Genomic DNA, 9,915 nt, shown 5'->3' with positions numbered 1-9,915 from the left:
AAACTCAGGCTTATCATGCTTTAAATATCCTCCCTGAACTTAACATACCCAGCTTTGCTCAAACTGAATTTAGTCAACACTGCATAAGGTTTCACTTTGAAAAGATGAGTATGAGAAATGTACTTTTACCTTTTCACTCAGTTGAAACTACAAAGATAGCTGGGCACTTTCATTTGCTTTCCTAGTAGAGAGTTAGATAAGAACACATGATACCATCCATGTCTTCCTGCATATTAACTGCAACCTGCAGTTAGTGTAGCTTAGCACTAAGCCTGGAAACAATGGGAAGCAGCTAGCTCAGTCAAAATGCAACAAAATCCAAGCTCAGTTAAATTAAACACAGTGATTGTTGTTATGTGCAAAAAAACATAGCTGGAAAATTAAAACTAAACATTTTGTGGACTTAACCTCTGGTGGGAGCAGTTTCTTTCTCAAGGGTGCTGGTACAGAATTTTTAGTGCTGTAGCTGCTTTCAATGTCTTTGTGAAATACAGCCCTAAAACATTGAACGTTAAACTTGAAATAGCAAAATGCTAAAAAGAAAGAAAAATCTAAGCAAAGTAACTTAACCTGTCCGCCACTGCAGATCAGACCCCGACAGTCCTGTATCCCCAGTGGCCTCAGTAATTCAGACCCAACCAGGAATAGGTCACAAGTATATTGTCTGGTGTATATGCTCTGTGGTATCTGGTTTCTTTTATGATCTATTCATGCTTATTAACCCAGCAGCCTGTTCTTTATTATTTTATACTTGGTCTTTTTATAAGTACTTACTGAAACTTAAACCAGTGGGTGATGATTTTATTGCCTTGTGCAACCATCTGCTCTGAATGTTTTTTGCTATAGCAATACTCTGCTGTGACACACAGAACAGCACGGCGCTGCATCGTTTGTTGGCCCATCTGTCCCAGAAGCTGTAGACCAGCTACTGTATCCATAACCTCAGGTCCTTGATGCAATTTAACTCATTAATTCAATGTGATGTTGCAACATTCATTCAATCGGCTGTCTCATCTGCCCTGAGGATCCATTGTACTACATTGCAAGTACGCTGTGAATAACAGACTCCTTGCAGCAGTACTGCTGGATTAACGTGCATCATTCTTGTTGAAACAGGAAAAGCTGACTAAGCCGCAGGTCGCTGTGTTGAAAAGCAATGACACTGCCCCATTGTGTCATATCTGCCCCAGCACCCCTTTCAGGCCTGTGAAGAAAGACTTTGTCAGAGTGACAAGCACAGAATTGATCATGTCTAAACAAATACTTACCGTAACAAAAAGCACTAATTTCCTAGAAATACCATAAGGTACAGGTGTGAGGTGTAGAATTCAGGATGGATGCACTGAACATGCCCCCTCAATATTTAAGACTCATGCATTTAACACCTCAGCTCTATAAAACCATAAAACAATTCAAGGGCATATGTAGAAAAATGGCTTTTTCAGAAACTGTAGATCTACTGGGATTTTCCCACACAACTATTTACACATAAGTATTTCAAGAGTGAATGGTCCAGTATGAGCAAAGTGTACCTAAAAAAGTAGTCAGTGAATGTATCTGAGGACACTTTATTCTTGCTGAAAGTCATCTAAGTTTTGAGACTCAGTATTTGCTAAGTGATTGTAGTGCCAATTCACATAGCACTTTGTACTGTAAGGTAAAGACCCTGCAGTATCTGTGAGAAAGATCCAAAGATCACATGACTGCCTATGAGCATGCACTTTGTGACACTGAGAAGGAAAAACTCCCTTTTAAGAGGAAGAAACCTCAAACAGAAGCAGGATCAGGGAGGGGCCGTCATCCATCACGCCCGGTTGGGTTGATGGAAAGAGAAAAAAAGAAGAAGGCCTGGGCAGACAGGACAAAAACAGAGAATGGGAGAGATGACTTTACATTATAATGACATGTTGCAGTCATTTAGAAAATAACTGAATAATTCATTTATGAACCAGTGACACACTGGCATTCAAGGAAGTTGCTTTGTGAGAAAATGGCACAAAAGTTGCCTGTCATCAGACAGACTGTTAGCGTGTCACAGAGCAAAGCAAAAATAGAACATTAAGTCATGCCTGTGTGTGTGTGTGTGTGTGTTGAGAATAATTACCTGAAATTAAGAAGACTTATATTATCAGCCTAATATGGTAAAAATTTAGGATGATTGAGAGACTCAATTAAACATATTAAAGTCATAAGTCACCTAGGTGCTTTTCTTTACATAGAGACATGTCCATCACAAAATGAGGCAGACTCCACCCGCTTGTATTCCCTCCCAATGCTTAAGCGAAACCTACACCCGTGCTGTGAGGGGTGGGGAGAGGCTATAGTGACAGGAAATATGAAAGAAACTTGGCGGTTGCTGTGTTTGGCTGTGTGAGTCACTGATAGCTTAGGGGGTTAGAACATGTCTTATATTCACAGTTGCAAATTCTATGTTTATGTTATGTAATCTATAGAATGCACCCTTGTCCAACAGCTGAATTCCTTTGACAGTAAACGTGTTCACGCCTGAATGACATGAAATAATAAATGCTTTCTCCGTGTCACCCACCTGCATGCATGCAAATCCTGTAACACTGTGCTCTTAAACCTGTATCGTTACATTAAGAGATCTTTAAACAGTATAAACAGCAATCTAATACTTGCTTTAATCTAATTAGCTTGACACTGCAGTGAATTTTCATTCAACATGCCCGGCTCGTAATGCACCTGAAGTAACTTTTGTATCACGTAGCCAACCCAACACAAAAACACAGGGCATGCATAAGCCTACTAAAAAAATAGATTACTAAAGTAGCAATGAGTCACATCATTAGCTCATGAAAGACAAAGTTTTTTTTTCTTCCCAGACTTGTTCAAATGTCTGACATAAACTTTGGCATCGCTTTCAGAAGATAATCAACTTATTGTGCGTGATGACATCATTACAAATCAAAAATCTAGCCTGAAGTGGTGACTGATCAAGTTATAACAAGTGCCTGCAATGAAACACGATGACTTGCATCATGTCTTTCCAGTGTTTTTATGATTTAGTGGAGTGAACGGGCAGATTTAGTAGTCTCGGTTCTCTAAAACCACACTAGCGGCAATTTGGGTAATCGCTACATCAATTAGTCTCATCTAGAATTTGTCTGTACAAGTTCTGATACATAACGTTTCAGATGTGTTTCTTTACTATAAAAAAGACCTGCTATTCAGCTTGAGTAACAGGTCTTAATGCCTCTGCAGTCTTGGGGTGGAGGTGACTGACAGATTGAGGAGCCACATCAACAAAAAGCAAGGGTGAATATTCTGGATGCCTGCTAGAGGTGTGCCTCTTTTCTTTTGTTAAACTGATGCACGCACCTGCAGCAGGTACTGCTTTCTGAAGATATTATTTCTTCGGGTCATGATGCAGGACACTCACATTGCATTTTGACAATTTCTTGCAGGTACCAAATGAAATTTCATTGCACTGATTTGATCCTGGCTCAGGCCCTCAACTTTTTGGAGCTTGAATGGCTTCTTTCCAGTTCTAAATTGAACATAGGTGTGATTGTGAGTGTGAAAGGTTATCTGTCTTTCTGCATGGGGTGATCGTGGCTCAAGAGTTGGCAGTTCGTCTTGTAATCGGAAGGTTGCTGGTTCGAGCCCCGGCTCGGACAGTCTCACTCGTTGTGTCCTTGGGCGAGACACTTCACCCTTTTGCCTACTGGTGGTGGTCAGAGGGCCCGGTGATGCCAGTGTCCGGCAGCCTCGCCTTTGTCAGTGCGCCCCAGGGCAGCTGTGGCTACAATGCAGCTTGCCATCACCAGTGTGTGAATGGGTGGATGACTGAATGTGTAAAGCGCTTTGGGGTCCTTAGGGACTAGTAAAGCGCTATACAAATACAGGCCATTTACCCCTACAGGATATCTCAGTGTAAGCTGAGATAGGATCAAGCCCATTCTTGCAAACCTAAATTGTATAAGTGGAAGACAATGAATGGATGAATGGAAAATCACCTTAATTGTAAATTTGCATTTGTTGCAACACTTTCTCATCCATCCATCCATGCATACATACATCCTCTTCTGCTTGTCCAATTCAGGATCCTATTCCAACTACCGCAGCTCTAGAGGCGGGGTGGACAAGTCGCAGCCTGTTGCAGAAATTTTATCCTTATTAATTAACAGGTGTATAATCAGCTTAATTGGGCCAGTGTGGGCCTAGTAAAAGTAATTTTAGCAAGCACAATATGTCATTCACACCTTCACTGCACCCCTCTCAGCCATCCAAGGCATTCTTATGTTTGTTTTACTGACATGTCAGAAAAGTTACCTGGTTTAACAAGGCTGTCAGCTGTCATTTTTCACTGATACAGATCGAAAGGTTGTTCACTCCCTGCGGGGCAACTGTTGAAGGCAGAAGGGAAAGGACGCTTTGGTTAAACTGCTGCATAACTCTGGGGCAACTGACAGCAGGACCAACTTGTCAGATGGAACCAGTTTGGTTCGAACCCTGTATTGACAGAACTGAGCATCTTTCCCTGAAGGCAACCACCAATTAGGATTGGGTGTGTAGCTCTGAGAATGGAGGAATGTCAGAAGATCTTTCCACAGTTAAATTTTTACTTCTGGTGATAACAGCACAGACTGGTTTTCTGTTTGTTCTGTGCTAGTGATGAATCCACAAAACAACAACAAAAGGCCAAATATTCTTTGCTTATTTGCATGTAGATTAAGTTGTATTTTTTTGGTTCTCACTGGTTATGTTGTTTTCCTAAACCCCTCTTTGTAAGAGCATGTGTTTAGTTAGCAAAGTTTGATTGTGTGTTGACAGAAATGGTGTGTAGGTATGCCAGAATATAATATTAAAAAGTTGTCCCTGAGATGCAGGTCAGTCATATTGATTATGCTTACTGATTTATTCAAGGTAGCTCATGCATGAAGAGCTGTTCTGCATGTTCACATTCTGATCTGTCTGTAAATCACTCATGGTGAGATAATTAAGGTGTGGGTCTCCCCTCCACCCTTAATCACTGAAGTCCTCTGATAGAGAAACAGAAGTATTTCTCTTTGTGTTAATCTGTGTCTGGGTCTCACACATAACTTTCACTCCAAAGTATGCACGGGTGTGTCAAATGAACGTTTCCTGACGTTGCATAAAAGAAAGAATGCTTATTTCAGCTGCTCCGTCGCCACAGCGGGTAGTGGCGCACATTGGCAGAATTTCACATTGGATGCCTGATCCCAGTTATCATATGCTGAGAGGCGGGGTACACCATACAAAGGTCACCAGTCTGTCACAGGGCTATTACGGAGAGACAGACAACCATTCACAATCACAAGGCCACTCCTAAGGCCAATTAAGGATCACCGGTAAACCTAATCCTGTGCAGGTCTTTGGTCTGTGGGCAGTACTCAGAGATGACCCACAAAGACACACGGTTTCTTAAATTCAATCTCCCTCTACTTAGCACAAAATGCTTGTTTGAAAAATTCACGTTGTGAAACCATATATGATCATAATTCCCTGAAATGATCTTCCTGTAGATGGGGTAACCTCATCTTTCTTTATTTGCAAGTTTGGAGTAAGTAATATAGTTTCTAACAAAAAACCCATTAAAATGTCGTGTCTTTCATCATCACTACCTAAAAGACTGCATCATATTTGTTTTGGCAGATTTATTGAACTATATTTCAGCATGGGTTTTAACATTTGCTTGTTATTATGTGAAGTAAGGCCATAGGTTTAGCGTTAGTGTCATTTAAGCGCTGATAATCAGCAAACTACAGGCATCCTGTTGGCAGAGTGTCTTTTATGAGCACAAGTTAATAATTTACTACTATCAAAGCTGGCGTTCACAGGGTATGAGGCTAAAAGTGCTGGGAGGTTTGATGGTATCTCCTCGCTTCTCTTTTAATTGTTCAAACAGGCAACTCTGCGGGTATATGCCAAGCAGAGTAAGGTGGTTTTTGAGCACGTCTCTGTGTGTTTGAATGCTACAATTTTCTTATTCCAGCCCCTCATTTACTGTAACATTTACACTAGGTGCTATCTGAATTATCACTATAAACACGCCCAAGTGTGTATGTGTGTGAGTGCAGGCACACACATACAAACACACACCACAAGCTACGCAACAGACATTATAGAGGCGACGTGTAAGCAATGATGAGAAAGTGGTTGCTAGGCAATACAGTAATAATAACAGTAGACGGCAACACATCACACAGCATGAGTTATGGTGAAAGAATGTTGTTTGTGTGATGACAGGAAATACACTCATGAGTTAGTTTTACTATATATGGCTATTAAAGGATATTCCTGTTCATTTCACCTGCTTAACCCCCAACATGCTCAATCTTGTACAACACGGTATGAAAATAATAAACAGTAAATTCTTGCAAATAAAGTCATTATTAGTCCAACATATTCAGCCTCAAATCATGATGTCACGATGGTTCTAATTCTCTATGAATAGGGAAGGCTAGCACAGTTTTCTCTGTGAGAGGAGAGTGAGGTGTCACCCTTTGACTGCGTGTGTTTGACTGTAGTTTACCTGCACAGCCACACACTTGAGTTAACCTGTAGGTTTCAGTGTATGTGAAGAGCGTATAGGAGTAAATTCTGTTGCTCTCTATTCAAGGTAATGATTGATAAGGAGGCTGAGGTCGGTGCTTGCCTTGTGTAATGTGCTGAATTGAGTCACTGAGAGGACACTAACGGTGCTGAACCACCTACGATCGGGTGGGTGGTGTCCTCAGAATGTGCTTGCTGCAGGCAAAATAGACAAACCTGCTTCTGCAAGTTTTCTGTGTGGCTGCCCAGCACTTAATAGATACATGGGGGCCTTTTCCTTTCTATAATAGTCCAACATGATGTACCCACATGGCGCATATAAACAAAACACTGGTGAAAAATGTTTTCCTATGGTTAAGTGATTTCTTCCTGCATGCTTGGAAAGGCCTGGTTTTAGGAAAAGTTATCCACCAGTGCTAGGTGCTACCAAACCCTCACACAGCTGGTTCAGCTGAGTTGCATACTAGAGTGGCTAATAGTCATCTAAAGATTAAAATATGATGGAGAACTGAAACCTAATATAACCCTGATTTAACAATGGAGCTTGCAAGGAGCTAGGCCTGGTATTTGGGAATTGAGTGAGACACTGATTTATTTTGACGGTAAAAAAATTCAAGCCAAAAATATGAGGCTTTTACCTTCAATAGTTTTTGAGATATTCATATTCAAACATTAAAAATATTTGATATCATTTCACATCAATCATTTCATATGTCCAAACTTTGGACCGCAGCATATTTTTAGGCAAATTATTGCTGGTCGATCAGAACGTGTTCCAAAAATTGAATGATTTGAGATGGAATGACCCATGTGCAAAGCAAAATAATGGGAAAAAAAATCACACAGTGGAACTGCTGTATGTAATGCAAAAGGCTGAGTCAGGCTCAACCTTTTCTGATTTCCGGACATTCAACCAGAGCTTGCTGCAACCCCACTGTGACTGTCTTAACTCTGACAAATGGGAGAGGCGCTGTTCGAATGCTCAGTCTAAACAAACAGAAGGGTCAGGCCAGCCAGGTGTGCAGGCCTGTGAGGCTGTAGTTACATGCAGCACTGCTGTGAGATAAATAGTACTGGCATGCACTATGAAAATCCAAACATGCTGAGGGTTAATATAACGGTTAAATATATGACAACTTTGTTATATTTGTTAAACCTCTTAGCATATTAAGATTTGCAAAACAGCAGCAAAACAACTGCTGAGGCTGCTGGGAATACCAATAGTTGGTAGGCCTAGTAGGCAAAATAAAAGCTTGAAAGAGTTTAAAAGTGTGGGCGATCACAAAAGTCAGTTGGATTTTGTAGCGGCTTGCTTTGAAATTTGATCTGTCACACACAAACCCACACACCCACAGAGAGACAGAAAGACACACACAGACGCGCGTACAGTTTATATTTGTTTATCACCTCAGACAGAACTGATGCTGTTCAGTTGTGGCACAACTGTTGAAACAACATAAAGAAAATAGAACAGAAATGAGAAAACAGACAGTGCAGGTACTGTCTGTGACATCATGCAAAAGCAGGTGTTTTCAAATGCCCACAAGCAAATGAGCTGGTTGCTAGGCTTTCATTTGGCTAGACAACTTTCTTCCTAGTGTGACAAAGGGTGAGTCATCGAGTTAGGCTGCCATTTGTGCCAGAGTTCCCATGCGTGCCTACAACAGTAGTAGGCGGTTTTTGAGCACGTCTCTGTGTGTTTCTGTGCGCGTGCATGTGTGTACACTACAATTAAAATGTTAAAGTCCAAAACTGTAAAACAATATCTCTTGGTGATGTCTTACTGAACTGCGTGGGTATGTCTAAGCGCGTGTTAGCATACCAACAAACTGTCAACATTGTGACTGTGAGAACTTTGTGAACAGCAGCAGCTCTGCAATGCAGCTTAGCATCTTAGCATCGCTTTGTTGCGTTAACCTTTATAAATGTGTCCCAGTTTAACCACATTCTCCTGGTTTGGCATCTACAAGATATTTCAATGCATGATTTATGGCTTGTGCTGTGTTGTAAGGGTGTGCACCTTGATTTTTTATTTTTTTTTTGCAGGTGGTGAAATTCTGAGGCCTAAGAGTAAAATCCAGGGCGACATCCCGCCCTCCTAAAGAACACACCCACAAACTTAAGCCAAAGCAAGCACAAAGGGGGCCATTGATGTGTCCAAAGGTTTTGGCTTCTCTCTTTCATGTCCACTATTCCTTTCATGTTTAGTCAATAGTTTACATTTGATTGTAAAGTCCACTTAATACAGAAGGCTTTGATAATTTTCTAGCGAGAATACAAATGAACATTGCAGAGTACAGGACAGAAAATGTGTGCAATTCTATAACATGGAAAGAAATGTGCTTAACATAGAGTAATTGTGGTGCTGTACAAAGACACTGAAGTCACAAATGAAGAAACGTGACCCTGTTTCAGATCTGGATTAAAGTGATCAGACAAGTGTGAATATCTGTTGGTATAGAAGTGAGAGAGACAGATGTACATCCTTTATTAATTCAGTTGCAGATAGAGGAGAGAACATCACAAATTAGCTGTTTATATGAGCATACTTTATCAGTATGCTAATATACAGAGTGGTGCAAATATTAGTTCAACAGGTCAACTTGTGGCAGTGTCTTAATGAATTTCTTTGGATTTCACAGTAATCAAGAGGTTGAATTATTCATGAGTACCGATATTTACTATGAAATGAATATCCACATTAATGCTTTGCTAGGTATGCATTTGTATCACATTTTAACACATAATGCTTTAAATGCAAGTATTTACCAGGTTACTAAATGCTTCTTAGACAGCTCTGTGTAACTTCCTGGTTTGCTTATGCACAACAAATCTTTCATGATGATGCTATCCTAGCATGGGTGGTGACTTTGTTTGACTTCAGGTGTATCGGCCAAGTTTCTCTGGATCCCCTGAACCCTGGGCTCTAACACTAACACACAGTTAATTCTATATTTGTTGTAAGTCTACTTAACATCAAAGGTTGATGTAGCTTGCTGATGTTTTTGTACCCAGTGGTTTAAATGCAAATCTGTATGTAAAATATGTAGGTATGTAGGCACGTTAAACGTAATGTAAAGGTTGATATCTGGGTAAAGAATGTAAATAAAAGACACAAGGGCATGCATAATTATAATTAGTTTTTTTGTGGACGGATGTCATGCATGGTGGTTTTTAATAAAAACCACCATACGAAGAATTTGGTATCACCTCTCTGAAAAACTCAAAATAGTTTTATAACTGGTTAAACTGTTGCACAACTGTTCCCTTGGTCACAGACTCAAGAATTCGTAAAGATTAGACTGATTAATCAGACTTTCACAACCTGCTTATTTTGACAGGAATGTGCTCCACCCAAAGTCACATCAGACACGA

The 9,915-nt window shown here is 40.4% G+C and overlaps 1 protein-coding gene across 1 annotated transcript in view; it reads right to left on the bottom strand.

Annotated features, from left to right (window-relative positions):
- The window catches only part of LOC146386720 (keratin, type I cytoskeletal 18-like), a 71,608-nt gene that overhangs the window by 20,022 nt on the left and 41,671 nt on the right, over positions 1–9,915 (bottom strand). The window lies entirely within an intron of this gene.

This window comes from Perissodus microlepis, chromosome 5, assembly GCF_051167445.1.
Source record: "Perissodus microlepis isolate ML-2025 ecotype Zambia chromosome 5, ASM5116744v1, whole genome shotgun sequence".
Taxonomy (NCBI): Eukaryota; Metazoa; Chordata; class Actinopteri; order Cichliformes; family Cichlidae; genus Perissodus; species Perissodus microlepis.
This window is presented reverse-complemented; position numbering and strand designations above follow the sequence as displayed.